Below are 25,766 nucleotides of genomic sequence, written 5' to 3'. Positions count from 1 at the left end.
ATTGGAAAATACCATATTGCCATTCATTCCAAGTTCTTGATTTATCTTGGGGTTGTAGTATTGCTTTAGTATTTGTGTTTTAAAATTCAGGGGAAGGGAAACTTGATTCCTAACACACTTGTCACTCATTAAGTTTCTTCCATTGCTCAAATCTACATTTTAGTTCCTTAGTTTTCTTTACCTGTCATTTGGTTAATTAGTTAGACAAATACCAATCAACCTTGTTAATTTCATTTAAATCAATTTTATTTTTACATTGAAAGTTAAGGATATAATTCTCCGTGGGATCGATACTTTACTTATCATTTATTACTTGATTGCGATACGTATACTTGCGTGATATCTTGAGATACAAGCAACAAGTTTTTGGCGCCGTTGCCGGGGAATTTTGTCTTTGATAATTAGTGTAGAAGTAAGTTTTTGTTTTATCTACTGAAATTTCTTTACTTTGATATTAGTTTCCTTTTATTCTCAGGTGCTTTTACCCTTGTATGAGTCTGCTGCCTGATCAAGAGTTGATACCCTTTGACCTTGAAATCGAAAGGACATTTCGAGCTAGAAGAAGGAAGTAGCAAGGTTTAGCAGCAGGTCAAACAATGGCTGAAGCAGTGAGAAATGGATTGAATAATAATGAGAATAATATGGCAGCTGAGGGTGATGATAGAGATAGGGCCATTAGAGGATATGCTGTCCCAAGGTTGCATGAACTGAATCCAAGTATAGTAAGGCCAGAAATTCAAGCATTACATTTTGAACTTAAGCCTGTGATGTTTCAAATGCTTCAGACTATAGGACAGTTCAGTGGGATGCCAACAGAAGATCCTCATCTCCATCTTAGACTCTTCATGGAAGTAAGTGACTCTTTCAAGATACCGGGAGCAACTAAAGAAGCTTTGAGATTGAAGCTATTCCCTTACTCATTGCGGGATAAAGCAAGAGCATGGTTGAACTCCTTACCTCCACAATGAGTAGCCACATGGAATGATTTAGTAGAGAAGTTCTTGATGAAGTACTTTCCTGCATCAAAGAATGCCAAGTTCAGAAATGATATCACTGGTTTTCAACAGTTGGATGGTGAATCTTTGTATGAGGCATGGGAAAGATTTAAGGAGCTCTTGCGTAAATGTCCTCACCATGGTATTCCTCATTGGATTCAAATGGAGACTTTCTACTATGGTTTAAGTGGACAAACTCGATCCATAGTGGATGCATCAGCAAATGGGGCTATATTGGCAAAGTCTTACAATGAAGCTTATGAGATCTTGGAGAGAATGGCCAACAACAACTACCAATGGCCAGCTGAGAGAGGTGCTGCAAATAAGAGAGTGGCAGGGATTTATGAGTTAGATGCAGTGACAACTTTAACTTCACAAGTGTCATCCCTAACTAGTGTGTTAAAATCCGTAAACTTGCCTACAGCTGTACAAACTCAACAACATACAGCAATCTTGTGTACATATTGTGGTGGGGAGCATGTCTTTGATAGCTGTCCATCTAACCCAGAATTAGCTTACTATGATGGTAATTTCAGCAATGCCAATAACCCATATGCCAACACCTATAATCTTGGTTGGAGGCAGCACCCTAACTACTCTTGGAATGCTCAAGGACAGAATGCAAGCCCATCTTCCATCCTGCCTCGACCTCATCCGCTTCCAAGTGCTCAACAGCAAGTGAACATTCAACCTATGGAACCCTCTTCATCAATAGAGCTTTTATTGAAGGAGTATATGGCAAGGAATGATGCAATGATTCAAAGTCAAGCATCTTCATTGAGAAATTTGGAGAATCAAGTTGGACAGCTGGCTAGTGCTTTAAGTAATCGCTCTCAAGGATCATTGCAATGTGCTATAGAAAATCCTAGATCTCCAGATGCAATAGAAGAGTGCTTTGTTGTGGATGTCCTTGAAGAGCTGGTTTCCGAAGAGTTGGAGGCAGAATGTATTAAAAACCCACTAGAGCTTTCGTTGGCAATAGAAATTGAACAAGTGGATGATGAAGCAAGTAGATATATGGATTTGTTAGAGGCAAGACCAGCTAAGGCATTGAGTGGGAGTAGATTTGAGTCTCTTGTATTATCTGAGCTTGAAACTAAAGCCCCTAAACCATCAATTGAAGAGCCACCTATGTTAGAGTTCACACCTCTTTCAAAACACTCTCAGTATGCCCATTTGGATGCAGCCAAAACACTCCATGTTTTTGTTTTAGCACTGCTAACAAAGGAGCAAGAAGATATGCTACTTGAAGTGCTGACGAAGTGTAGAAGAGCAATGCGATGGAGTATAGTAGAGATCAACGGGATCAGTCCTTCAGTATTAAAGCTTAAAATTTGGTTGGAGGAATGTTGCAACAGGTATATGAAGCATCAGAGGAGTTTTAGTCCAATTATGGAAGGTGCACAAGAAGAAATCATTAAATGGCCTTGGGAACTAGAGCATGCAGTGGATCAAGCATTATTGGAAGCACCATTGGAGCGGGACAAATCTTCAATCATCTTTCAAGAGGCTTAAAAAGAAGGGAGGTGTTGGGAACAAACAGAACAAACAGAGAGTGCTTGGGTGTTTTGCCCAACTTATCATTAAATCAAACTGCTGAACAGAGCATGTTTCAATATCCAGCAAATTTCACTATCTTTGTTGTAGCGATGTGGCCACAATGCTACTACAAAGTTTTGATCCTCAGCTACGGGTCTTACATGTTCTGTTGACACATTACATTCTCTGTTGAAAATTACATTCTGTGTTCGTTGCTATAGCAAAGCTGCAAAGAAAGCTACAACAACGATTAAACCACTCACCCGACCCGGTTTCATCTCAAACCCAACCAACCCATCAAAAATACACTTCAAACTTCTATTAGACCATGCTGAACCCATACTGATTCGAACCAATTTCATTTTCTTAAACCCTTCTAAACCAATACCAACCCAAACCCATAAAAACCTCTCATTTCAAACCGAAATCCAACGAAACACTCAGCTCACTTCGTTGACTCTCACGGCTCCATCGTCTCCTCCACTGCAACTCATCCTTCTCTTCTCTTCCATTTTCTGTTTTTCAAAGACTTTCACACCTCCAATTACCTACATTCACCCACCAAAGCAATCTTCTTCTTCACCGATAGCCCATCTTTCACAAAAACCCTAACTTTTTCCCCCATTCCATCCTCGAATCACTTCTCAGAGGACTACCGGTGCCGTACTGGGTTTCGGGCATGTTTTTGTGGTATTTCGACCTTCCATCTTCCCTACACCACATCAGCTAAGTGTTCTCCCCATTTCTTTTCTTTCATTCTATATTTTTGAACTTTCTAATTTGCTGTGTTTTTGTTGAATGTTCAATTTGTGGTTTGTGGGTTATGTGTTTGTTCTTATGCTGTCTTAGTGTATGTTTTCGTTAGGGTATATACAACTTTTCTTATTTGTTTAGGTGTTATTTTGGAGCTACAATCACTTGCACACACCAATACAGCATTTCTGGGTCATCGTTACCCTATGCTCATATCCTCTGTTTTTGTGCTTGCCATTTGCACCTAAAACAACATAGAATTTGTTTGTTAGTGTTTTGTTTTTGTTTGCTTAGTTATAGTTCATTGTTTGTTAATTGTTTGTTCTTGTTTTCTACTTTTATGGTGTCTCTGTTTTTGTTAGATAAGGTATGTTTTAGTATTTGTTTGATTAGTTATTTTTATTTTTTTTATTTTCTACAATTTGTTTGATTAGTTGTTATAGTGTTTTTGTTAGCTAAGGTCTGTTTTAGTGTTTGTTTGACTTCAATAGTGGTTGTTAGGGGCCAACCTTGTGCACTCCATTCGAAATGGCCCCTCAGAAGAAGAGCGAATGACCCCCTAGTTCTAGTGCTTCAATGGATGAAGTTGCAGCTGCTGCAGCTACTGTTGATGATGAGTTCCATTCCTTAGATGATGATGATGAGGCCTAGCTTATTCAGGGAAGTTCTCTCTCTTCTTTTACTTTGTTTTCTTTTGATTCCCTTACTTTCTTTTCCTTTCTTTTGCTGTGAGGACACTGCTCCTCTTTAGTTTGGGGGTAAGCTTTGCAATTTTCCAATAATTGCATATGTGATCTTTATGATTATGGATGCTCCTAGTTGCTTAGTTTTCGTCAGCTTTCTTTTGTGGTTGCGTTCTTTTGTTGCTGTCCAGTTTTAGAGTAGCTGTTTTGGGTAGATGTTTTGTGTAGATAATCTGGCTTTTCATGAAATTTGGATGGTTGTTAAGGAATGTGAATGTCAGTGCCTCTTACTCTGATTTTGTTGGAAATCTTAGCACAATTCTACTATAATGATCTGATGTCTGCATTTACTCATGTCTGTGATGCCATATTATTGATGCACCAAGTGATATTTCAAGCTCTGGAGAATCTGGGGAAAGTTGGATCAATGTGAGAGTTTTAGGATCTTAGAATTGGTTAAATGAGAACTTCAAGACTTACACATTAGGGATCCCCATTTGGCTTCTCCAAGAACTTTGTACATTGTGAATATTGATTGAGGTTTGACCCCTTCCCTTCCCCAAAAGAATAATGCTCCGCTGATTTGGGTTGCCTAGTAACCAGGAATATGCATGTAACCCATGTGTATTTTTGACGTCAACAGTGGCCTAAAATATGAGCATGAAAAATAAAAAAATATAAAAATATAAAAAAAAAAGAGAGAGAAAGAAAAAGAGAATAATGTTCCGCTGTTTTGGGCAACCTAGTAACCAGGAATATGCATGTAACCCATGTGTATTTTTGACGTCAACAGTGGCCCGAAATATGAGCATGCAAGGCACTCTTGTTTGTGATCTTGTTGAGTAACCGGGTATCTTCATCACAAATGAGCGATATTCGCGTAAAAAGGCAAGATGACAACAATAAAAAAAAAAAAAAAAAAAAAGTTCATAAAGAATAAGTTTGGGGGGTCAAATGCTCAAAAGAGTATGAAACAAGTTCTTGGGGTTGTAAAAAGATATGGATTCCTAATTAGTGGAGAGGTAATCATTTGGTCAACATATTAGATCAATGAACTAAACTTGATGACCATGATTCAGCTAGACTAGGGTGATCTGGGGCAAGATCCTTAACTTTCACACACACACTTGAGAGCATCCTGATGAGTAAAGTATGACATCTAAGTGTTATTGGCCAGATGTGTTGGATCTGAAAATTTAGAAAAAGATTGAGAGGCAACTTCTGTCTAACACTCATCCTATTGCATGCTTAAGCCAGGTTATTTGCTTTTCTTTTCTTTTAATTTCCTCATGCTTTCATTAGTAGTTAGTTGTTGTTTTCATTTGTCTTTATTGCTCGAGGTCAAGCAATGTCTTAAGTTTGGGGGTGTGATAACTCTATGAAATAGAGTTAAGATTTATAACTTTTATACTTGAGATGGCTTGATTTAGGAGTATTTTGTCTTTGTTTTAGTGATAGTATTCATTAGGTGTTGTCTTATTTAGTCTTAACATGTTGCATTTTGTTTAGTTCATTTTTGTCACCATTGCATGAATTTCCCTTCTTTTTATGGATGAATTTGACTATTTCTCTTTCTCTTGAACATGTTGGTGAAGATTCATAATAGAAGAACATGTCCTCTAACTTTGTTGTAGAGTTGTTGCTGCATTGCTACAACAACGGAGCAGAATATTCTCAGATCCAATTCAAATGGAATTGACCAAAAAGGGCTAACTTAAGTGGACTAAATTCTTGTAAATACATGATGGTTTTCAGCCCTTGATCTCAGGAGGAAAGTTCTAATCCTATGGCCAGAATCTAACCTAATGATTGAAGACATTTATGGAAGAAAGAGAAGAGAGGCAAGGAGGACAAGAGGGGAGATTCGACCAAGGGTGGAATAGATAGACTTGGCTGAGAGGAAGGAGGTAGAGAACGAATGCTGGAGCTCTTGTGGAAGCAAGGAGCTGCTGGAATTGTTGATTTGCTGAAGAAGAAAGCTGGAGCTCATGTGGAAGCATTGAAGCCTTAGTTTATTCTTGTTTTTATAACTCTATCTTCTTATTTTCTAGTCTCATGTCAACTATACTTGGTTTTATGCATTTGAATTCTGTTATGGGCTAAATCTTAGCTGTGTTGGGATGATAGTAGTACCTAAACCTGAATTTTGATATGTAATTAATCATGTGTTCTTTAGTTTTATTGCAATCCATTTTATTGTTAATGAATTCAGCAGGTTATATTGACTAATTTCAGTCTTGAATGATCTTTCTTGAATGAATGTTATGATTTCATTAATTGGAAAATTAATGAAGTCTAGGTGTTTGTTGAATTGTGTGAGTTAGCATCATCTTTAATTAGGTTGTGTTAATTAGTAGGTTGGGTAGGAATACCCAATTACCTCACATTACCATTGATTGGATTGGGTTTAAATTGCATTCTTAATTCAATTCTTCATAGGAATATGCTGATGTTGATTTAGGATGCTAGCTTATGTGTATTGGAAAATACCATATTGCCATTCATTCCAAGTTCTTGATTTATCTTGGGGTTGTAGTATTGCTTTAGTATTTGTGTTTTAAAATTCAGGGGAAGGGAAACTTGATTCCTAACACACTTGTCACTCATTAAGTTTCTTCCATTGCTCAAATCTACATTTTAGTTCCTTAGTTTTCTTTACCTGTCATTTGGTTAATTAGTTAGACAAATACCAATCAACCTTGTTAATTTCATTTAAATCAATTTTATTTTTACATTGAAAGTTAAGGATATAATTCTCCGTGGGATCGATACTTTACTTATCATTTATTACTTGATTGCGATACGTATACTCCCGTCATATCTTATATACCAACAACCAAACACCCCCCAACCCACAAGCCACAAAACACCCAACAAACCTAACCACCACCCCCCAACAACAAACTTTGCTCTTTTCCTCCCACAATTAAGCCCCCCCCCCCTTTTTATAAAAAAAAATTCCTTTTCCCCCCCCCCCCCAAACTCCCCAATTTTTTTTTCCCCCGAAGGAGTTGAATATGAGACAGAGAAGATGGCTAGAACTGGTGAAGGACTACGATTGTGATATTCAATATCATCCAGGAAAAGCTAATGTGGTTGTTGATGCCTTAAGTAGAAAGAGTAATCGAGGAAGTGTGGTTCTGACATGTCTCAGTAAGCCCTTATTGTTCTCCATAGTAAGATTTGGACTTGAGATTTTGCCGAAAAGTTCCGGTGCTGTTTTGGCATTGTATCGGTTCGACCAAGTTTGAGGGACCGAATTGTTGCTCTACAGTTGGCTGATCCAGAATTGAAGAAAAAGATTGACTTGATCACTTCAAAGACTAAGGACGTGGAAGATTTCTCCCTAGCCTTTGATGGTGCTCTTGTTTTTAGAGGAAGAGTTTGTGTTCTGCGGTGGAAGACCTCGGAAGCGAAATCTTGATCGATGCTCATCGGTCCATCTTTACTATTCATCCTGGAAGCGTGAAGATGTACCATGATATGAAAGGGTATTTTTGGTGGTCTGGCATGAAGAACGATGTGGAAGATTTCATTGCTAAATGTGGGACTTGTCAACGTGTGAAAGCTGTCCGGCAGCCTTCGTCTGGCCTTCTGCAACCTCTTCCAGGTACCTAGTTGGAAATGGGAAGACATTGCTATGGATTTTGTCACTGGTCTGCCCCGATCTAGAAAAGGGAATGACTCGGTGTGGGTGGTAGTGGACCGATTAACCAAATCAGCACACTTCATTTCGATGAAGATCACCTATTCCATGGATAAGTTGGCCCGACTCTATGTTGATAATGTAGTAAGATTGCATGGTGTTCCGGTTAGCATTGTGTCAGACAGAGACCCGAGATTTACGTCGCGTTTCTGGAATAGCCTGCAGAAAGCTCTAGGTACTCAGCTGAATTTGAGCACTGCTCATCATCCTCAGACCGATGGCCAATCGGAAAGGACCATACAGATTTTGGAAGATATGCTTAGAGCGTGTGTCATAGAGATGAGTGGTAACTGGGATGACCACCTAGCCTTGGTGGAGTTTGCTTATAACAACAGCTATCAGTCTACTATTGGAATGGCCCCGTTTAAAGCTACGTATGGGAAGACTTGCGAAACTCCTCCGTATTGGGATGAAGTTGGGGAAAGGCGTGTTCTTGGCCCTGATCTAATCGAAATCACCGGCACTATGGTGGATATGATTAGAGAAAGGATCAAAACTGCTCAGTCTCGACAAAAGTCCTATGCGGATAAAAGAAGGTCTGACCTTGAGTTTCAAGTTGGTGAGCGTGCGTTTTTGAAAGTTTCGCCGATGAAAGGAGTCATGCGTTTCAATGTTAAAGGAAAACTCAGCCCTAGGTATATTGGTCCCTTTGACATTATTGAGAAGGTTGGACCAGTAGCTTATCGGTTGGCTTTGCCCCCGTCTCTTGCTGGTGTGCATGATGTATTCCATGTATCTATGCTAAGGCAATGCTTGATAAGTGCAGAACAGCTGCTTCAGGCATGAACCGGAAGGGTTGAGTGCGGATTTAACGTATGATGAAGAACCGGCGGAGATTTTGGACCGAAAGGACAAGCAGTTGAGAAATCGGACTATACCTTTGGTGAAGATCAGATGGAAGAATCACTCTTTTGAGGAAGCATCTTGGGAGAAAGAAGATGAGATGCGGTCCAAGTATCCTCACCTTTTTGGGCCTTCAGGTACGTTGTAATTTCGGGGACGAAATTTCTTTTAAGGAGGGAGGAATGTAATACCCCCCGTATTTCTAACCCGAGATCCGTATTCCAGGTCCGAGAACCCGAAGGTCTAGTCGGGTGAACTTGTGGAGTATCCGGATTGAAGCCCATGATCCATACCCAGGACCCATGGATCTGGATCCTATGTCCGAAAAGCCTACCTTGGCTGGTGTGGGAAATTCTGGAAGTCAAGTGTCGTTCAGAGATGTCCGGAATGAAGGTAAGATCTCCCCCATCTCTTATTTAGGGCTAGGTTGACCTTGGGTATCAACCCCCTAGTAAAAGCACCCTTGTATGGCAAATTACATGGGGGCGGTTACTAGTGGCGGTCGCTTAACCTAAGCGACCGGCCCAAGCGACCGCCCGGTCTGTTTTCGGGGATTTTGCCCTATTTTGCCCCCAGACTTCTATAAAAGGCAAACTCCGTCTCATTAACGATTACTTTATTCGTTATTTCTTATTTGGGAGTTAAGACAGCTGCGGGGAAGATCCGAAAGAGTCTCTGGAATACTGACAGTGGTTTGGAGGATCAGTTCTCTTCTTCTCTGGCTTTCTGGTGTGAGGTATTGAACTAACCCTTCGTTCTCTACTCTCTTATCTCCGTTAGTTTGGTTTTACCCTTTTTCCTCGTCACTGTGATTACCCCTTGGTTATTCTTTACCCTTTTTTTTAATCTACGTGAGATGGAATAACCATAAACGGAACCCTGCTTCTGTGAGATGGAAAATCCAATAAAGGAGAGGGTTAGGGATAATCCACTGATGATAGGGGATTGTTTTCTCTTACCTTTTTGGCTTAGGGAGTGTTTAATTCGAGACTTAGGATGAGATTACTCGAAAACCGGATTGAAATCGAGTAATCAGAAGCCTGAGTTTCGGATTGAAGCTCACCATTTTGGGGCGGTCACTAGTGGCGGTCGCTTAACCTAAGCGACCGGCACAAGCGACCGGCTGGTAAACAGTGACCAAATAGATTTCGGTTTTGATTCAATTTGGTTTATGTGACTTATATATTCTAATAACCCTGTGTTTAGGTGATTACTGTTTAAAAGAAAAGTCTACTAATAATTACTGGATTCCATTTTACGGACGTTTCAGTATATGCAAGTAAGGACAGTCTATCTTATCTATTTATGTATACTTCAGCATGTTGATTTAGTAATTGTTATTCTTAATCTGTACCAATATATACTGCTGTAGTTTCATATATAATGCTGTCATACTACTGCTGTTTACTTTGATTTCATGTTTACTTTATGGTTTGTGATTGTTACGAGATGGTGGTAGTTGGTATATGATTATGATAGTTGGGGTATTCCTTTTGGGATATCTTGGCTGATGTTATCGGGAGGGTGGGTGGAATGGGACACAAGCCTGCTGATGCCTTCAGCACTATCATGATTAATTGATGACATTGTTAGGATGAGTCTAGATTGCATGGCTAGGTACCCCACATGCTACTACCCTTTCGGTAGGGGAATTGAAACCGAGTGACCCGTGATGACAGTGATGTGACTTGGTGGTCCACTGTTGGTCATGAAAATGGTAGGGTTGCATATGTTAGGGTTGGGCTCATGGATGTCCAAGGACCGGACCGGGTGTCGGGAGAATCATGAGAGCATCCGCCCCAATGATATGTGGATGACCATAGGGTTATGGAGTAGAGTCCAACGAGAGGTAGCCAGTCCGTGAGGATTCTTACTCCTAGGTTGCGAAGGATACTTGAACCGAGTTGGTCGGTGCCATAGGGGATGTATCTGGACTTCATGTAGACATGTAACCATTATGACCTTGCATTGGATTAGAAACCCAGACATGCGCCAGTACTCATTACCAATGGTCGTGGTGAGAGAGTGTGGACTTAACCCCTAACCATGGTTTGTGAGCCGGTGTGGACTTTCCCTTTTTCCCTGGATCCCTACGAGAGGTAACCGAGTCCTTGCCGGATCGGAGTGATGAGACTTACCCGAGAGGAGGGCTGGTGTTTATCTTAAAGCATGTCGGCTATTAGAGACTTGCATAGTTAGAAATCATAGCATCATTCATGTTTTGCATTCATTCATATTACTTGTTGTATCATGGTATTTTTGGATAATGGATGAGATATATGATTGTTTCTTCTCGAGTTCTTTAGAACTCATTCCTTTATTCTTTGTATGTTTTTAGCCTATACGGAGGAAGGAATTGTATCTGAAGATGGATTGGTTCCCTATGAAGGAACCATCCCGTTTGAAGAAGACGTGGCACCGCCAGTGGGAGATGGAAATAGCATGTGCGGGAGTTCCTGCGGGTGCATGGAGTGCGCTTATCGCACCGGTTGATGGTCTGACTGGAGAAGAATTGGAGGACCCCTCACTTCATTAAACTGGAATCTAAGTTCATTAACTTAGAGAAACAAACTGGAAAGAAACTGATTTAAACACTTTTATTCCGCTGCCCTCATTTTTGACTTATTCATTATTCTTTATTTTCTTTCCTTTGTTATTGGAGCATTTTGGGCTTCTGTAATTCATTTAATTTAGTTATTGGATATTCTTGCTCATGATTATCTGTATTTGTCTTAAACATTGTTGATAGACTAAAACCTTGGATCTTGTGACGGATCGCACCCACGGGTTGTCGGGCGGGTAACCGAGACCGACGGGTGGGGTGTGACAATCTTAACCCTAGCTGAATATTTTATTGAAACCCTATCCCCTGTATGATTTTCTGGAAACCTTTGGTAACCTCCCATGTGAGGGAAAACTCATGGGCAATATTTATGTTAATCTAAACTTGATCATTGAATGATTTTCTTGTTGTTTTTGACCAAACAAATTATTCCCTTTCATCCTGTGATCACAACCATTTCATGAGAGCCATAAAGGTTGAAACCCTAGTTTCTTGGGTCAAATCAAGAATCCATATTTTGATCATGTTAATATCCAATCAATGTGTTTTCTTTACAAGATTTGTAACCTATCATCCTATAGTTCTTTATCCTTGATCATACCATTACTTTCTTCATAATCCATGATAAACCTAATTAGGGTAACTTTTTGGTTCCTTATTTGTAACTTGAAAACTTGATTCGATTAGTGTTTTGATGTCCTCTATATACTAGTATGCTGCCATTATAGTTTTCCCATGCTTTTATACCCTTTTGAACCACCAAATTCGGTTCTATTTTCCCAAAATTCTGATTCTTGAAGGCTACTGTCTCAGTTGGTCGACTCATTGGTCGACTGGGGCAGTAGACCAATCCAATCGACCAATGAGTACAGTAACCTCATTTTTGGTCTGTTTTGATTGTTTTGATATCTTTCCTTCTAGGTATCTTTCCTAATATGTTGTATACACTTGTTTAGGACTTTCTTCTCATGTTTAGTCAAGGTCTTACTTGATTCCCTAAGATTCCTTTGCGATTTATAAGGTAAGGACAGTTATTCCTTAATTACATAGATCGCATATTCTCTGGTTTCTACCTTATGAAACTATGAGTTTGTTTACTGTTCTTATATTTTATACTTCTGATGTACTACTGTAACTACAGTAGCACTTCACTTATGTTTTCTTTTTATTATTTAAGCTTATATGAATTGCTTATTACTATATTGTTTAACGATTAGCTTATGCTTTTACATTCTCTTTTATATAATGAATTGTTGGTTGTGTATGACATGACTGATCTGAGAATGTGTTTGACTAGGTATGGTTTGGGATTGGGAAGTGTCCTTTTGACACTTCTGTCCTTGGACATCAGAGGGAATAGTATGGGATGTTCTCCAAAGATGCCCATCGACGCTTTCCCGAATCATTGGATGTCATACCTAGGGCTGTCTAGTAGTGTTTGGCTAGGATGTCCCCGTTATATCAAACCCAAATCGGAAGGGTATTGAGACCGAACGACCCGTGGTAGCAATGTGATTCACGGGCGCTTAAGACCAGTAACCAGCCCGTGAGAGGACGGGAGTCATATTGTGGGGGCCATTTATTGGAGGGTTGCATATGGCTAGACTTGGGCTCATGGGCGCTTAAGACCGGTAACCAACCCGTGAGAGGACATGAGAGCTTCCCGTTTACCATATGTGGATAACCAATAGGGTTGATGAGTCCGTAGTCCGGGACTATTAGGACTCTAGTGGAAAGGATACCGGAAAGGATCGCTCGAGGCGAGGAATGGAAGTATCTGGACCTGAGTTGATGTAACTGAGTAGATGACTTGCATTGGGCTAGGCTTTACCCTGACATGCGCCAGTACTTAGACCAAATGGTGATGTGAGAGAGAAGTGACTTAACCCCCAGCCATGGATTGTCCCAAGGGATGCCGGACCCACTACCAACAGGAGCCGTACGCGTGACCTACCCAAAGAAGTATGGTGCTATGACTTAAAGCATGTCTGCCAATAGAGACCAACATACATAGAGTTTAGATGCATACATACATTATCTGTTTCATATTGCATTGCATCTTGTTATGTTCTGCCACATGTTATTTATGTTGTTATGGATTAACTACCTTACTGAGTTTCTTCGAAACTCATTCCTTTTTTTTGTTTTTGTACAATCTCTTGTTAAACTATTCTACAAGTACTGACTACTATGAAGAACAGTACAATGAAGCGCAAGCCGAAGAAGCGTATTACACGCAAGGTGTTGGCGACAATCAAGATTACTCTGATGATCCCTCAGGCGATCACATTTCGTACTACGATTAGAGGCAACGTGGAATTGAAACATCTCTATTGGATTGATGAAGTCCACTATTTTGAAGATGTCATCTATAGGATAGAAGACTCTTAAGTTTAGTTTATCTTTCATATTTCCTTTGATTTAGTTGTAATTCCTTTTAGACTTACATACTATGTTCCGCTGTATTTGTGGAGTGAGTTTCTGCCTCTCTCTACTTCTTTTGATATCTTCGGATATCTGGTATCATTTTCCGCACTCTGATTATATTGTTTATTCATTTCTTGATTTGAATCTTTGTTTATAATATTTAAACCTTGATTATTTTCCTATTTATGATTATGTTATTGTATATGTGGGAGGATGATTTCCTCGATACTTGATCTTCGGGGCTGTGGATCACACTCCCGGGTATGCCAGTTAGGGTACCGGCTGGGGGGATGTGACACCAGGTGCTAACCTTACATTTCTCCACACATTAGATGCCTTAACTTATGTAAATTTAATGTTTAAGTAGGAATAGATTTAATGTAGTATGCATTGGTGAGATCGAGAGTTTGTAGGTTAGACAAGTTGCCAACCCAACATGGAAGAATTACCAAATGCATTCCACGTACTCTCAAGTATTTTTAGAAGAAATAGCTTCCCTATTTCCTTAGGTATCTCTTCAATATCTAGAGCAAGCTCTATATCCAACACATTAAATAGTTTGAATTGTCCATAGAGAGATGATTGGGACATTGCAGTGAAGCAGAATAATGAGCGGAGACGATTTGGAGAACTCTTAGAAGAAGAGGAACTGTGAGAACCATCCTAAGCCATATTTTCTTCATCATTCTTTTAATGGATAGCTATACGATAGTAACAATTCAAGGCCTTGTCAGAAGCGGAGATGTTAAGAAACATACCTTCCTTGGCTTCTGATGTTGCCAAGCTCAAAAGGAGATCATGAATGATGAATGATTTAGGTTCTCCATTTGATTCCCACTCGGCAACTTGGATTAGGTTCCTCTGCATCAACTCCTCAAGGTACTTTTTTCCCAAAGCTTCCATTCTTGAATTCCCCAAAATCCCTTTGTAGTTCATAGCTGAATTAATATGTACCTCTTGATCTCAGTATCTTCTGGGAAAACCCCAAAATAAAGAAAGCAAGGCTTTAAGTGAAAAGGTAATTCGGTGTAACTTAGACTCAAAACCTTGTCACAATTTTGTCTTTTAGATACCAGTGCACATGATCAACCACTTCCTTCCATTCAGCAAAGCTTCTTTTCTACCTTCTTTCTGACATGAGGCTGGCCAATACAAGAACGGCAAGAGGCAACCCATCACATTTCCTAACGAGTTCTGCTGCCATATTTTTCACCTCGTTGTTGTATTCCTTGTGACCTGCTTCGATGCCTTTGTCATCTTCTGAACGGAAGAACTTCTTCCTAAAGAGATTTAAACTATTTTGCTCGTCCATAATTTTTTTTTGTATGGAATATCATTTAGGTCAGCATGCCTGGCTTTGTCATCAATTCGAGTTGTTAACAACAATCTCCGTTGTTGGCCATGGCATGGAACAAGGAAGGAGCATAACAAATAATCCCAATCTTCTTTCCTCTTTTGCCAATCCTATGATTGACCCCTTTCGCAATGTGGGGGATGGACCTAGTCGCGAAATTACCAAAAGCTGACAGCAACCTTGGTCAGTTTTGACCCAAATGACATCCGATCTTCCCGACTTCTTTTCTAACTTATTATTGATGTTTGTTTAGGGCCTTAACAATTCTATTGGACTATTCTTGGTCTCCCTCCTCTAGGCATGGTGGATCTGTTGAAACAAGGAAAGAAACTCATTTGGATTAGTCTCAGTGTGTGATTGTTAGATGAAGGGCATTTTCGTAAATTTTCAGAAAATTCAATTTTGGTGAAATTTTGATTTGATCATTCTAACATATGCATAAGACCTATACAAGCATGCTGGAATACTTTATTTGGTGAAAATCCATCTTTTTGGCATATTCAAAGTGAAAATTCAGCAAGTAAGAGAGAGAAAAATCCCTCTTTTGGCTTGCATTTGTGATTTTTGAAAAATTGGAATTTGACCGAATGGAGAGTGGGAACACTTTTCCCCTAGTAGATCAGTGTTGTAGAAATTTGTTTCATGTCAAAATTCCTTTTGGTTTGAAAATGAGACAAGTGCTTGTAAAGTTGAGTTTTTGTGAAATGAATAGTGTTTTGGTAACCAAATTAGATGCAATCTTGTGTTTGGAACTTAATCTTACTTGAAAAGTTATGAAAACATGTTTATAATCATTTATATGTATGATTCTAACCATTAGCTACAAGTATTATTCAGTTTTATTGAAGAACACAACAATGGTGAATGAGGTTTACAAGAAAAGAGAAAAAGAAAGAGAACTTACTTGTGTAGATGATCAAGTGAGATTATCAAGAATGATTGAAGCCTTGAATCAAGTCCTAGCACTTTTGAAAACCCTAGAAAATCACTTTCTCCAGAGCTAAACTCGAAATGGTTGAGTGAGAAATGAAAATGAAATGAGAAGTGGGCCCTTTAAATTTGATTTTGCACGAGAATTTATTTTGGTCGATCCTTTTGGTCGATACCATCGACCAAGAAGCATGGACCAAAATTCATCATTTTTCTGCATTGGGTTATTTTGGGAATTTTTGATTCTTTGACTCATTTCCTTTGGATTTTGATCAATGCTGATTTATTTGACTGTTATATTGATAATTCTAACCATGATTTGGTTATCCTATTCATTGGCCAAGTTGTCTTTGTCAAATTTGAAATTTTGGTATCCTTATCTTTGATCCTTGCAGAATGGTCTTACTTAGAAATCGTTTTGTCGGATCCGGAAGCAACGGAAACGAAGAAACCCCTGCTTTGGGGCTCGATCAGCAGACACGGGACGATAGCCACACCACGAATGGCATTCCTAGTGCCCCCGATATCGGAAGCTTTAGAGATATCGCCAGCGTCATGACCAACATGATGCAACAGCAGGCTGCCCAATTTAATCAAATGATGACTGGTTTTGCTACCCTTCGCAATGAGAATCGTGCCGGAATTGGAACTTCTAGAGCCGCAACCCCTCTTATGGAAAGATTTACCGGGACACCCCACACCCGTTTGATGGAAAGTTTCCTAAAGTTACAAGTACCTTCTTTTACTGGTGTGACCAAGGACACCCTCTTTCCGAACAAGTGGCTTCGTGAGTTGGAGAAGGCCTTCGGACATTTGCAATGTTCTGATGCTCAGAAAGTGTTGTTTGCCGAGCAGAAGCTTCAGCAAGAAGCTGATGCATGGTGGGCTTCCACTAGGCCTATCCTTGAGACCTTGAATGGTGATGTTGTTACCTGGGAGAAGTTTAAGGAAGCTTTTTGCAAGAACTACTTTCCGGAAGCTGTAAAGGACGCAAAGGAGGCCGAGTTCATGGCCTTAGTACAAGGTACTTTGTCTGTGCTTGAGTATCAACAGAAATTTGAAAAACTTTTCTTCTTCGCCCCCGAGTCTATTAAGTCTGAAGAAGCCAAGGCGAAAAAGTTTTTCAAGGGTTTGCGACCTTCTATTAAGGCATGCCTCACTGTCTTGCCTCTTGAAGGATATGCTCAGGTGGTTCAAAACTCGAAGAAGCTTGAAGAAAATGAAAAGGAAAATGCTCGAGTTCAGAAACCCTGGCAACCTAGACCTTCTGGATTTGTGGACCGCACTGATCGGCGTTTTGCTAGACCTACTCCTTATCCTGCACCCGCCTTTCAGCCGAGAAATTTTGGTCAGAATCCTAATTCCCTTCCCGTGAGCTATTATGGTCGGTGCGGTGGAGCCGGACCTCGGGGAGCTACTTATCCTCCTAGGCCCGGGATGGTGAATCCTAGACCAGCTTATCAGAGACCTCCCCCTGCTGCAGCTCCTATTGGACCGAAAGATACTACTTGCTTCCTCTGCAAGCAAGCAGGCCATTATGCTCGTTCCTGCCCCAAGAAGTCTGTGCAACCTCAAGCTCTTGTAGTGAAGGGTACTCCTGCTGCTACTTCTGCCCCTCCCTCTGGCAGAGTGTTTAGCATATCTGGTACCGAGCAAGACCCCCGCCATGATGTTGTAACAGTGTACTGCTTAGTAGCTTCTCTTCCCGCATTTGTATTATTTGATACGGGTGCATCACATTCATTCATATCATCTACTTTTGCCTTGAGAACTAACTTGACACCTCGATGTTTATCTAGTCATTTATCTATTTGTACCCCTGTTGGGTCTGCTGTTAAACTAGATAAAGTGTTAGAAGATTGTTCTATTTTGATTTGTGGAAGGAATCTGAAGGCAAACCTTGTATTGTTTGACATGAGAGATTTTGATGTAATCTTGGGAATCGACTGGTTGACCTTCTACAATGCTGTGATCTTATGCTCCTCAAAGAAGATTCAGTTCCGTGTAGAAGAGAATTCAGTTTTCGAATTTCAAGGAGAGAAGGGAAGATTTAGCAAGAAGACCTTGTCCACTCTAATGCAAGTCCATGCCTTTTTGGGAGATGCTTCGTCTGGAAGCAAGGTCAGAGAGAAGAAGAGACTTGAAGAAGTCAGAGTTGTTAGTGAATTCCCTGATGTTTTTCCGGATGACTTGTCAGGTTTGCCTCCTGATAGGGAAGTTGAGTTTTCTATAGACTTAATTCCTGGAGCGGCTCCTGTATCCAAAGCCCCGTACAAAATGGCACCTACCGAACTCGAAGAGTTGCAAACTCAATTAAATGAACTCTTAGAGAGAGGTTTCGTGCAGCCAAGTGTGTCACCTTGGGGAGCCCCGGTCTTGTTTGTAAAGAAGAAAGATGGTAGTATGCGTCTGTGCATTGACTACCGAGAATTGAACAAGTTGACAATCAAGAACAGATACCCTTTGCCTCGAATTGATGACCTTTTTGATCAATTGAAGGGTGCTGCTGTCTTTTCAAAGATTGATTTGAGATCGAGATATCACCAGCTGAAGGTGAAGTCAAGTGACATCCTTAAGACAGCGTTCAGAACAAGGTACGGACATTATGAATTTAAAGTGATGCCTTTCGGCTTAACTAATGCCCCTGCGGTGTTCATGGACCACATGAACCGAGTATTTCACGATGTACTCGATAAATTTGTAATCGTTTTCATTGATGATATCTTGATTTACTCAAAGAATGAGGAAGAGCATGCGGAGCACCTGAACTGCACGTTGCAAAGGTTGAGAGAAAAGAAACTCTATGCTAAATTTAGCAAGTGTGACTTCTGGCTCTCAAGTGTAGTATTTCTTGGCCATGTTGTTTCAGCCGAGGGTATTCGTGTTGACCCAGAGAAAGTCCAAACTGTTATTGATTGGGAAAGACCGAAGACCGTGAGTGAGATAAGAAGTTTTCTTGGATTAGCAGGATACTACCGGAGATTCATTGAAAACTTTTCTAGGTTGGCTGCCCCTATGACTAAGCTAACTAGAAAATAAGAGAAGTTTGTCTGGACCGATTCTTGTGAGAAGAACTTCGAAGAGCTGAAAGTTAGATTGACAAGCGCCCCGGTTCTGACTATACCTGATAGTTCCGGTGGATTGACGGTCTACACTGATGCTTCTAAAATCGGTTTGGGCTGCGTGTTGATGCAACACGGAAAGGTAGTGGCTTATGCCTCTCGACAACTAAAGGATTATGAGCGGAGCTACCCCACTCATGACTTAGAGCTTGCAGCTGTTGTATTTGCTTTGAAAATTTGGAGACACTATCTATACGGTGAGAAGATTGCCATCTTTACGGATCATAAAAGTTTCAAATACTTCTTCACCCAGAAGGAGCTGAATATGAGACAGAGAAGATGGTTGGAGTTGGTCTCTGACTATGATTGTGACATCCAGTACCACCCGAGTAAAGCAAATGTAGTGGCAGATGCTCTTAGTAGAAAGAGTCAAAGAAAAGAGTTGGATTTAAATGCTTTGAGTCGGCCTTTGTTGTCCTCGATGGAAAGATTTGGTTTGGAAGTGGTCCCTAAGGGTTCGAATTGTATTCTCTATGCCATGACTGCAAGATCCTCCCTTAGAGATAGAATTGTTGCCTTGCAAAGTTCTGATCGAGAGTTGAAAGAGAAGATTGATAAAATTGCCTCGAATTCAGAAATGGACCCTGCTTTTAGTACATCTATGGATGGTACCTTATTGTTTAGAGGTAGACTCTGTGTGCCCGCTGTTGATGAAATCAAGAAGGAAATATTGAAAGAAGCACACCAGTCCATCTTTACAGTACACCCTGGAAGTACCAAAATGTACAAGGACTTAAGGGAACATTTTTGGTGGAATGGTTTGAAAGCAGACGTTGAAGACTTTGTTGCCAGGTGTGAAACTTGCCAACGTGTGAAAGCTGTTCGCCAACCCCCATTTGGATTACTTCAGCCCCTTCCTATCCCTAGTTGGAAGTGGGAAGATATCTCAATGGACTTTGTGACTAGCTTGCCGCGGCGGTAAGGAAATGACCGTGGGGGATTGTTGAAGGTTGACTAAATCAGCCCATTTCATTCCTATGAGATCACCTCTCTTTGGAGCTGCTAGACTTTGTGGACATGTGTCGCTCCGGGGCCGGGTATGTTGGCCGTGATCCTGGTTCCCTCGGTGGAATGGACTGCAGAAAGCCTTGGGAACCCAATTGAATCTGAGTACAGCTCATCACCCACAGTCTGATGGACAATCTGAGTGGACAATTCATATTCTTGAAGACATGCTTAGGTCTTGTGTGATTGACATGGGTGGAAATTGGGATGAACACCTAGCCTTAGTCGAGTTTGCCTATAACAACAGTTATCAAGCAACAATAGGCATGGCTCCTTTTAAGGCTTTGTATGGTAACACTTGTAGAACGCCCTTGTATTGGACTGAGACTAGTGAAAGAAAAGTCTTAGGTCCAGAGATGATTGAAGCTACCAGTGATATGGTTGACATGATTCGGGAAAGGATCAAGTCTGCTCAATCTAGACAGAAGTCGTATGCCGACAAGAGAAGAACCGACTTAGAATTTCCAATTGGAGAGACAGTTTTCCTTAAAGTATCACCTATGAAAGGGGTGACGAGATTCAATGTGAAAGGAAAGCTTAGTCCCCGTTTCATTGGAACTTTTGAGATTTTGGAAAGGGTTGGACCTGTAGCATACCGCTTGGCCTTGCCTCCGTCACTTGCTTGAGTTCACAATGTGTTCCATATTTCAATGCTTCGGAAATACCTAGAAAACCCGGAGCGCATACTACAGCAAGCACCCGAAGGACTTAGTGCCGATCTTTCTTACGATGAAGGACCAGCCGAGATCCTAGATAGAAAGGACAAGCAGTTGCGGAATCGCACCATTCCTCTGGTGAAGATTCGATGGAAAAACCATACCCCTGAAGAAGCTTCATGGGAGAAAGAAGAAGACATGAAGGAGAAGTTTCCTCATCTTTTTGGAAGCACAGGTACGCTTTCAATTTCGAGGACGAAATTCTTTTAAGGGGGGAGAATGTAATATCCAGCCCTATTCTAACCTTGACCCTGACCCGGATCCACTGTTGTATTCAGGTCCAAAGACCCGAAGCGGTGGAAGAAGATATTTATGGACCATTCTAATTGATGATCATGATTCGGAGACCGAGCCCATGGACATTGACAATGATACCCCTTGCTTAAATGCATTGTCAGTGTTTAAGGAAAGTCTGCGCATCGGAGAAGATTAATATGGTTGATGTACCAAATGACCTCCTGTGCACAATCCGAAGGTATTCCCCAAAACTAGACTTCTTGATTGAATTGTGGAAGAAAACCTCACTCAATTTGACCTTGTATAGCCTTTTCAAATCCCTACTTGAAGTTGTTGTTCTAAACCTGAGTTTTCTGCTGGAAATATTTTGGTCGATCCTTTTGGTCGATACCATCGACCAAGGACCATCGACCAAAATATCCCAGTCTGCCAAGTTAATGATTCCATGGAATATTGCTTTTCTATTTAATATGACCTCGAGCCTTGAGCCTTTTGCAATCATTTTCTCACCTGGGAACGTGGGGAGAGCTTCCCAAAGCAGCTCCTTGGTTAGTGTGAAGGGTACCTCATCAAAGACACTTAGTTTATCATTGATTCTTGTCTTCATCTTCCACACTAAGGTATGACTCCTCATTCCACTCTCTACCCTATCATTTTCTACTCTTTTCTATTGTCACCTTGCTGATGAGACATTTGGAATGGTGCTGCAACCTTGCAACCACCACTCCAAGTGCCTACTCATGTTCAATCCATGATTTCCTTAGCTATTCATTGATGCTATGCTTATATCTCATGCCTAGCATATGTATTCCATGATTTACCTATTAACATCATGCCATTTGATATCAAACTGAGCTATAGAGTGTATTATGTTCATGTTTAACATTGCCATATGATTCCAATCAAATTTCTATTAGTTCCTCTAACTATTGCATGCTATTCCTCATCAATGCAATCAATTCCAACTCATGCCATGATGTTTATCACTTGAATTTGATAGCTCAAATTGGGCTTTTTAATTAGACCATTAGATTGGGTTAATTCCCTGATTTATAGTGTCCTACTACTGTTGTTAAGTATGCCTCCAAGTTTCAGATTGATCCAAACACCGGAAGACTCATTTAGGATCAAAATCCCCAAAATCCACTATTCGCCCCCGAAGACAATTTTGGTCGATCCTTTTGGTCGATACCATCGACCAAGACCATCGACCAAAGTTGTTGCTGACAGCAACGTTGATCAGTTTGACCCAAATGACATCCGATCTTCCCGACTTCTTTTCTAACTTATTATTGATGTTTGTTTAGGGCCTTAACAATTCTATTGGACTATTCTTGGTATTCTCAATTCATCATCAATTCATCCAAGGTAAGGATGGTTATATCCATAAACATATAAGTCATCAAATATTGAACTGTGCTTTATTTACAGAATGAAATCCCTAAATTTCCTTTCAATCATTATGAGACTGTTATATATGTGTTAGAACAGTAGCATTTAAATCTTTATACTCTTGTTGTGTTACTTTATCATTTTGATTTGCTTATGTTTATAATGATTAGTTTCAATATCATGATTTGATTACTATTATGAACATGCATTGGATGCATGAGAAATGATGAGATTGGATGTGTGATTGCTTATGTATGACTTGGGATTTGGGGGGTGTCCTACTGACACTTCTGTCCTTGGGCATCGGAGGGAATAGTATGGGATGTTCTCCGATGGTGCCTATCGACACTCTCCCGAGTTATTGGATGACATACATAGGATTGTCTAGTTGTGTGGCTAGGTTCATCCTTGTCGTGTCAGACCCGGATCGGAAGGGCATTGAGACCGAACAACCCGTGGTAGTGTATGGTTGGATGGGCGCTCTAGGCCGGTAGCCAATCCGGTAGGGGACATAAACCATGCTACGGATACCTGAAAGGGGCCATTTATTGGTAGAGTTGCATATGGATAGACTTGGGCTCACGGGCGCTCAAGACCGGTAACCAATCCGTGAGAGGACGTGAGAGCTTCCCGTTTACTATATGTGGATGACCAATAGGGTTGATGAGTCCGAAACCCGGGATTTCACTGACTCTAGTGTGAAGGATACCGGAAAGGATCGCCGGGGGCGAGGAATGGACGTATCTGAATCTGACTTGACCGACTGAGTAGATGACTTGCATTGGGCTAGGCTTTACTGTGACATGCGCCAGTACTTGACCAAATGGTGATGTGAGAGAGTGGTGACCGATCCCCTTACCACGGCTTTTTGATGACTTTACCGATCTTCCCCGGGCATTCCCAAGATATGGAAATGGGAGAGTGACTGACGACCCAGAGAAGTACGGTGCTATGACTTAAAGCATGTCTACCCTAGAGACCAGCATTCATAGAGTTAGGTTCATATCTGCATCATATGTTCCATATCGCATTGCATTATTATATGTTCTGAATGTGTATGATTTCTAATTATGGAATAACTTCCTTGCTGAGTTCTTCGAACTCATTCCTTTTTGTGCAAATGTTTTAGATTACATTCCAGGTACCGAAGATTACGATGGCACCTCCTATGAGGCGGACTATGATTCCACATACTACCCTCCGGGTAGTGGCGTCGGTGAGGATCCGTATATTGGAGCCGAGGAGGATTACTATCCGCACCAGGGTTAGCCCCACAGTTGTGCGGGAGCGGCAGCGTTGGGTTTACTTCATCCGTACTGTTGAGGAGACTACCATTAGTATAGAAGAAACCCTAGCATAGTGCCCCATTCCCCTGGTGTATTTGTGGAACCTTGGATCTTGTAATTAACTTGTTTTTGAATTATTCTGGTGACACTTGGATATGTAACTAACTTGATTTACTTCTTTTCCGCTGCTCTGAGAGGGTGGCTACCACACCTTCTCACCCTTTATGATTTTGATCACACTCTATTATTATCTATATTCCGCACTCTGATTTAGTTAATCTTATCTTATTCATGATACTTAGTATTAGCTGTTTTTACCATTGATTATTACTATTCATGATTGTGTTACCGTGTATGTGGGAGGCATGGACCTCAAATCATTGATCCTTGGACTGTGGATCACATCCCGGGTATTCCAAATGGGGTACCGGCTGGGTGGATGTGACACCAGTCGAGGTGTTAGCAGGGTCTATTCGGTACTAGATGTCATGTAGACAATGAGATCAAGATATGAATAAGAGAGACAATATAATTAGAGTATGGAATTTAAATGATACCAATTATGAAAATCACAAGTATAGAGTATATGGAGAAATCACTCCCCAAATCGCAGCGGAAAAGTAGTTCGAATATCATTAAGATTACAATCCAAATTCTCAAAAGGAAATGAAAGCGATAAACATCTAGACTAATGTTTCTTCTGTCTTATACAAAATATCCTCACAAACGTAAACAAATGAAACTAGACATGGCCGACTCCGCTCTAGGGTGGGACTAATCTTGGTTTACAGCATAATCCATCGAGGGATCTTCAGAGTAATCTTCATGATCGCCAACACCTTGATGGTAGTATCCTTCATCAACAGTCGTCTCATAGTAGGGGCCATCAAGCTCTTCTGTTCTGCTGCAGGATAGTCTAACAAGCATTTGCACAAAAGGAATGAGTTCTAAAGAACTTAGCAAGGCAGCTATTCCATAGTAACATAAATAACATGATACAAAACATAGCATGATGCATGATGCAATATGATATGAGACAGACGATGCATGTATGAATCTAACTCTGTGTATGCTAGTCTCTATAGGCATACATGCTTTAAGTCATAGCACCATACTTCTTTGGGAAAAGTCCAATCACTTGGCTCCGGTTGGTAATGGGTCCTGCACCCCTTGGGACAATCCATGGCTGGGGTTTCGGTCACCGCTCTCTCACATCACCATTTGGTATAAGTATTGGCACATGTCAAGGTAAAGCCTAACCCAATGCAAGTCATCTACTCAATCATATCAAGTCAGATCCAGATACTTCCCCTATGGCACCAACCAACTCGGTTCCGTATCCTTTACACTAGAGTCACGTATCCTATGGCTACAACCAACTCGGACTACTGACTCATCAACCCTATTGGTCATCCACAAATAATAGACAGGAAGCTCTCACATCCTCTCACGGATATAACTCACTCGTCTCGAGCGCCCGTGAGCCCAAGTCTAGCTATTTGCAACTCTACCAATAAATGGCATCTTACGAGTATCCACTATGTGATTCATGTCCCTTCACAGGTTGGTTACCGATCTTGAGCGCCCACAAATCCACATTGCTACCATGGGTCATTCGGTCTCAATACCCTTCCGAATCGGGTCTAATACAACAAGGACATCCTAGCCAAACACTGCTAGACAAGCCCTATGCATGACATCCAATAATCTAGGAAAGCGCCCAAGAGCACCATCGAAAATATCCCATTCTATTCCCACTGATGTCCAAGGACAGAAATGTCAAAAGGACATTCCCCAATCCCAAATCATACTTAATCAATCACATTCCCGATTCAATCATATCATACACAAATGGTATTTCATCATATAGAAAGATATATAATAACATGATCAATCGCACATGTAACTAACGTAATGAATACTCATGATCACAAAAGAATACATAAATATAACATTATTGTACTTGAAGTACTTACAATAGTCATACAATGCTAAGAAATACAATAATAAAGTGAATCTAAGAAGTTCCCAAAATAGAAACAAGATTCAAGTAGTCTATGTAATTATGGTAATAACTATCCTTACCTTAACTCAAATCAAAGATAGTCTGGATATCAAGGAGAATGGTCCCAAGGTTAGTACTTGAACCCTAGACAATCATATGTGCAAAATTAGAAGAAGAATCAAGCAAATCGGAGGTCAATAGGATCAAAAC

At 40.6% G+C, this 25,766-nt stretch overlaps 1 non-coding gene across 1 annotated transcript; it reads right to left on the bottom strand.

Annotated features, from left to right (window-relative positions):
- Nucleotides 1-1,034: 1,034 nt before the first annotated feature.
- LOC149012227 (small nucleolar RNA R71) lies at nucleotides 1,035-1,141 on the bottom strand. Its single transcript, XR_016174183.1, has one exon. It is a non-coding gene; the product is annotated as a small nucleolar RNA R71 (small nucleolar RNA).
- Nucleotides 1,142-25,766: the final 24,625 nt, after the last annotated feature.

The sequence above is a fragment of the Hakea prostrata genome, chromosome 6 (assembly GCF_041222555.1).
Source record: "Hakea prostrata isolate BN-2017 chromosome 6, UWA_Hpros_2, whole genome shotgun sequence".
Classification (NCBI taxonomy): Eukaryota; Viridiplantae; Streptophyta; class Magnoliopsida; order Proteales; family Proteaceae; genus Hakea; species Hakea prostrata.
The sequence above is the reverse complement of the archived record's forward strand: the minus strand, read 5'-3'. Positions and strand labels throughout refer to the sequence as shown.